Source organism: Tupaia chinensis, unplaced genomic scaffold, assembly GCF_000334495.1.
Source record: "Tupaia chinensis unplaced genomic scaffold, TupChi_1.0 Scaffold000366_1, whole genome shotgun sequence".
Classification (NCBI taxonomy): Eukaryota; Metazoa; Chordata; class Mammalia; order Scandentia; family Tupaiidae; genus Tupaia; species Tupaia belangeri.
In genome coordinates, this window is record NW_006159863.1 from 678,540 (window position 1) to 684,237 (window position 5,698).

At 43.5% G+C, this 5,698-nt stretch overlaps 1 protein-coding gene across 2 annotated transcripts in view; it reads left to right on the top strand.

The window, feature by feature from the left end:
• The window catches only part of ZNF395 (zinc finger protein 395), a 51,971-nt gene that overhangs the window by 10,441 nt on the left and 35,832 nt on the right, over window positions 1-5,698 (top strand). The window contains exon 1 of one of the 2 annotated variants that reach the window (XM_006153211.3): window positions 210-358. The exons of the other annotated variant lie outside the window; for it this stretch is intronic. The gene's annotated coding sequence lies outside the window, so the exon portion shown is untranslated. Of the gene's footprint in view, window positions 1-209; window positions 359-5,698 lie in introns of those variants that run through there. 2 annotated transcript variants of the gene reach the window in all.

The window sequence follows — 5,698 nt, forward strand, 5'->3', positions numbered from 1 at the left end:
CTGTTGGACGGGGGGGCGCACGCCCCCTTTAGTGAAAAACCCCTCCAAAAAAAAAAAAAAACCAAATAATTTTTTTAAAAGGAGCCCTATCTTTCAGCCCAGCCTATGGCATGGTGGTGAAGAAAGCTTGGTCCCACATAGCTGACTTTGGTTTGGGTCCTGGATCTGGATGCTTGAGAAATACACTGGATGCATGCACGTGCATACCCGGATTTCAAGGAAGGAGAAATGGAGGAAAAGGATGACGGCGTGACCATGTCCCATGAAGGACACTTTCTTACCCTCCCCACTGTATCCCTCTGAGGAGAGCATGTGCCCTCTGGCAAATTAAAGCAAACAAACGGAACCTTGCAATTTAGTAAGTGGCTGGAAGGAAATATACTAACAATACTAATAGCAAAATGTCGATATTGGTTGTTTCTATATGGGTTGAAACATTTCTCTTACGTCTTTAATTTTCTATAATGTGTATTTTCTATAATGTGTGTGTGTTTCACACTGGGAAAAGACTTATTTTTAAGAAGATTTTACTGTTCAGGGGCAGGATGGGGCAAAGTAGGTGTCTCATTCGGGGATTAATCTTGAGTACCCACCTGCTGTGTGCCACAGACCTAGTCCCTGACCTAAAGTTGGTATAGGCCCATCAAGGAGGGGCAGGTCACAGGGAGAAAAATCTTGGGATTTTTCTGTTCTTGAGTTCAGTGTGACCCTGCAGTGGTATGAAGTTATTTTTATGTATTTATTTTTTGTGTATTTATTTATTTCCTTCCTGAGAGGCAGAGAGACAGGCACCCCCCCCAATGGGCTCTATTTTTTTCCCCTAATAATTATTTATTTAATTTTATTTATTCATTCAGTTTAATTTGACCAGAAAGAGACACAGAGAGAGAGAAGGAGGGAAAGTGAGAAAGCAAGCCACCAGGTCTGGGACTCGAACCGTGGTTGGCCATGTGGGAGTGTCCAGTGCCTTTAACGACCATGCCACCTGCTGGTCCCCCCCAGTGGGCTCTTCACATCACTCTTCACCCACGTTTCAGCCAGCTTGGATCATGAAGATGCATGTGTATACTCTACCCTGTGTGCTCTGGAGGTCCTGGTGTGTGAACCCAGGACCTTTTTTTTTTAAAATTAATTACTTATTTTTATTTTATTTCAAGTTCTTTTATACATTCAATCACATTATTTAGCTTGAAAAGTGAGAACCCAGGACCTTTTCTATGTGGGTCCAGTTATGTTACTACTCTCCCACTTCTTGCACGCAGATGAGGCTTTTAAAAAATCAAATTCAGTTCCTAACTGGATGAGACATTTAAGCTGATCTGACTTTGGCTGCTCATGTGACATTTGGACCACCAGAGAACCATGATTTTTAAGGAACATGAGCTGGAGGGCCAGCAGATGGCATAATGGTTACGTCACTGGATTCCCACATAGTTGGCCAGGTGGCTCACACATTCCACGCCAGGAGTGTGCCCAAAATCCTAAAAGGAGACCAGAGGAGAAGGGATTGCGGCGGGGCCATCCCCCCTCCCCTCAACGGGGGTGGACGGTGATTTCTCACTTTCTGTTTCTCTGGTGAGCACATGAGCCCTATTTCAAAAGAAAAAAAAAAAAAAAAAAACACCAAAAAACCTTTCTACCTGGTGAGCTCATGAGCCCTGCAGCAAAAACAAACAAACAAACAAACAAAAAGCCTCTCTGTAAATAAATAATTAGGTAGGTAGCTAGCTAGACCATGAGCAAGCATGTCCCCAAGGGCCAGGTCTGATGCAGTGGTAAGGCGCTGTTCAGAGGAAGCCCGATCCCCTGTGGAGACCACAGTTTGAATCTCTGGCCCCAGCCTAGTCAGCCTGCAATATTCTGGGCACACATGGCCGAGATGTGATGGGTGACAGAGCTGGAGGAAGGGGGTTGTGGAGGGTGCTGCTCTGTGTCTCACTGTCTCACTCTCAGGTATGTGTACACACACACTGTTGTGTATAAAGAAAATCTTAAAAAAAAAAAAAAAGAAAGAAATCTTTAGAGCTGGCTCCTGGTGTTTAAGGCAGCCAGGTCCCACATGGCTGACTGTGTGGTTTGAGTCCTGGACCTGGTGACCTGAGAAACCTGCTGAGCACCTGTGTGTGTTTGCCCAAAACCCTGAAAGTAGGGAGAAACGGAGAAGGGTTATGGGGTGACTGTTCCCTGGGGAAGTGCTTTCTTACTTTAACTCTCTCTTTCTCTATTGCTCTGATTTTCTTTAGCAACACATATACCCTTTAGCAATAAAGACAGACAGACTGACTTAGGCTCAGCAGGTGGTATGGTGGTTAAGGTTCTGGATTCCCACCTGGCCAAACATGGTTCAAGTCCCTAACCCAGTGACTTGGAAATCATGTCAAGTGTGTGTGCACGCGTTCCAAAAATTCCGAGAGGAAAATGGAGGGGAAGAGACGGTGTGGTGTGCCCATCCTTCCTGAAACATGATTTCCATTCCTTCTCTGACAAGTGCAGTTGCTCTGTGGCAAAAACCTAATAGCTAGCTAGCTAGATGTGGCAAAAACCTAAATAGATAGACAGACAAACAGACAGAGACCTTTTATTCATGAAAGGAGACTAGGCTGCCATGGAACCAGGGACAATTGGAGTACACTCGGGGTGGTTATATAGTAGCACCTTCAAATATTTTTTACGGTTTCAGGGCCAGGAAAGAGGAGACTGTTCCAGTTATACCTGGTGTGGGAGCACCACCACCCACCGACTGACGTTTGCTTTATCCTCTGTGGCTTCAGATTGTCTCATGGAATCAAAGCATACTTGGTCCCCTGACTGTTGAAGAACTTTGCTGTAATTGATGGTCTCAGAGATCTTTAACCCTAAACACTGCAGAATATGAAAAAGGACTTTTTCTTTTTGGTAAATTTGCTACAGGGCACATGAGCTCACCAGAGAGAGAGAATGAGAGAGGGAAAGTGAGAAAGTAAGCTGCCAGGTCCAAGACTCGAACTGTGGTTAGCCATGTGAAAGTCCAGCACCTTGACCACCACACCACCTGCTGGCCCCTGAAAAAGGATTTTTTAGCCAGGAGATCTGTTTAACAATGGAAGTGTCTGTCCACGGACTAGAGAGCTTTCCGCTGTTGGAGGAATTCAGGTGTAGCTGAATGCTGTTGATTAAATAAGTCTAGAAAGGGCAGGAGTTAGGCTAACCTCCAAAGTCCCTTCCAGTTCCTGGGGCTAATTGTTATGTAACTTGCCAAGGGTGAAAGGTAACTTGGAATAGAGGCTATACCTCCAGTGGCATGCTATTTGAGACAACATCATCTGGTAAACACTTTCAAAAATGATTATAAATAGGTCCCAGCATTTTCAGCAGATCCTTTTAGGGTCGCTGTAGAAAGGAGGAAGAGAAGTATCCTGAGGTGGATCGGAATGCAGTCTGTGGCCCCAGGGCTGCTGAAAATTGAATCTGACCTTTAGTGAAAGCAAGAGGTTGGGGGAAATGGGAAATAATAATGAACAAAATAGAGCGACATATAGAAAAATAATGTGATCATTACCTAGCTTTAAAAGAAAGTCTTAACAGAAGGCATGTGTGCTCACCAGAGAGAGACAGAGAGGCATAGAGAGCAGGAGAGCGAAAAAGCAACCTCCATGGGGCATGCTCATGCCACGATCCAGTCACTACTCCTTTCTCCATCCTGTTGGGATTTTGGCATGCGTGCACATACACCCAGTGTATTTCTCAAGCTGCTGAGTCTGGGATTTGAACTGCTTTTGTCTAGGTGGGATCCAGCTGCGTTGACCACCAGGCCATGAAGCTGGCCTGATCACTGGTCAGTTCTACAGTGTAATGATTACTTCAAGATGGGGCCTTTCAGTTGGACCCTGAGTCTTCTGGCTGTACAAAACAAGAAGGCCCTGTTTTTTTGCATTTTTACTATTTATAACTTATATGTGGAAAATTTGACTTTGTTTAATTTTGCTTAGATCATACTTAAATGTGTGGTTTATTTAGAATCTACCCTGGTTATTTAAAATTTAAATTTTCCTTCCTGATATTTTTGGATTACTTTTATTCTTGTCCATGTTGTTTTGTTGTCAGGGACATCGCTAAAGCTAAATCACATAGCGCAAGTTTCTCACAGAGCTCTGTGAAGAGAATAGAGGTTCCTCTCATCTTTGCAGAATATCACAAGACGGTTTCTGTCTCCATGTGATTCATGCTCGTGTTATGGCATTTGAAAAATCAGTAGTTGGCATGAAAGTATTCTCTTTTCACATGGAGTAAAGCAGTTTTGGGGTGTGCCGACTCAAGGAATGGCATTTAGATTTATGTAAGAAGTATAGGCAGAACTTGATTGCTCAGAACTCAAGTTGAAAATCTTTGTGTGTTCATTGATCACGGATCCAGTTTTGTTTTTTGTTTGTATTTTTTTTTTCCAGCATGTGCTTGTCAGAGACAGAGAGTAAGAGAGAAAGTGAGAAAGCACCCCTCCACAACGGGGGATGGCCATGCTGCAGTCTCTTTTCTTGCATTCTCCTGTAAGGATTTTGGGCATGCACATCTATACGCCAGCATGCCTCCAGGTCAGGGACTCACACTGTGCAGTCGGCCACCGTATCCAGCTGCCACAACCGCCACGTTACCTGCTGGCCCCAGACCTCGGTTTCTGCAGCATTCGTGCCTCACTTGGTGTTTGTCACATCAACTCTTCTTGTTGATTTGCAGTGAATACTCACACACAGTGTGTATGAGAAAAGTTAGACTAACATACGTTTTTTTTTTTGTTTTTTTTTTTTTTTAAAGCAAAATGTGTTAGAAGGGCCAGAGACTGGCGTGGTAGTTAAGGTGCTGGAATCCCATATGGCTGACCAGGGCTTGAGTCCTGGACAAGACAGCTTGAAAATCATGCTGGGTGCACGTGTGAGCGTGCCCAGAAATCTCAGGTGGAGATGGGGTTGTAGCATGGCCATACTCCCTGGGGTCTGATTTCTTACTTTCCCCTCCCTCTCTTTTTCTCTCTCTCTCTCTCTCTCTCTCTCTCTGGTGCGTGCACGTGCCCTATGGCAAAACAAAAAACAAAAAACAAAAACAAAAAAAAAACTTAAAAAAAGAAAAGATAGGAAATAACAGTTCCCTCTCTCTTTCTCTTTCTCTCTTTTTTTGTCCTGTGAGTATTGAGAAGCCGTAAGTCTTTAGTAAAAACAACCGTGTTCAGTGGCTGTTTTTCAAAGTGCAGAGGGGGATGAAAAACTCCCTCTCCTCTTTCTGTTTTTCTTCTGCTGAAAACGAATTGCTCTTGGTGTGCTGTTCCTAAATTCATGTGTCCTCTATCCATTTTAATCTTGTTATCTATTTTTATGGTGACTGTCACCATGGTACTCATGCTCCTCACATAGCACAACAGAGATTTCCAATGTCTGATAGGATGGCTCAAAGTTCTGCTGCAGCTGGGAGAGAGACTGTGCTTGGGTAGTTTTTTTTTTTTTTTAATTGAGGTGTAATTTGCATGCAGTGGAATGCTCAGATTTGAGGTGTACTGTTCAATCAGTTTTGACAAATGCATATCAAGACAGAACATTTTCTTTACCCCAGAATGTTCTTTGTGACTATTTCCATATAATCCCACTCTCAACTAAAGTACTACAAATCTTTTTTTTTTTTTTTTTTTAGAGTTTTTTTGCTATAGGGCACGTGTGCTCACCAGACAGACAGA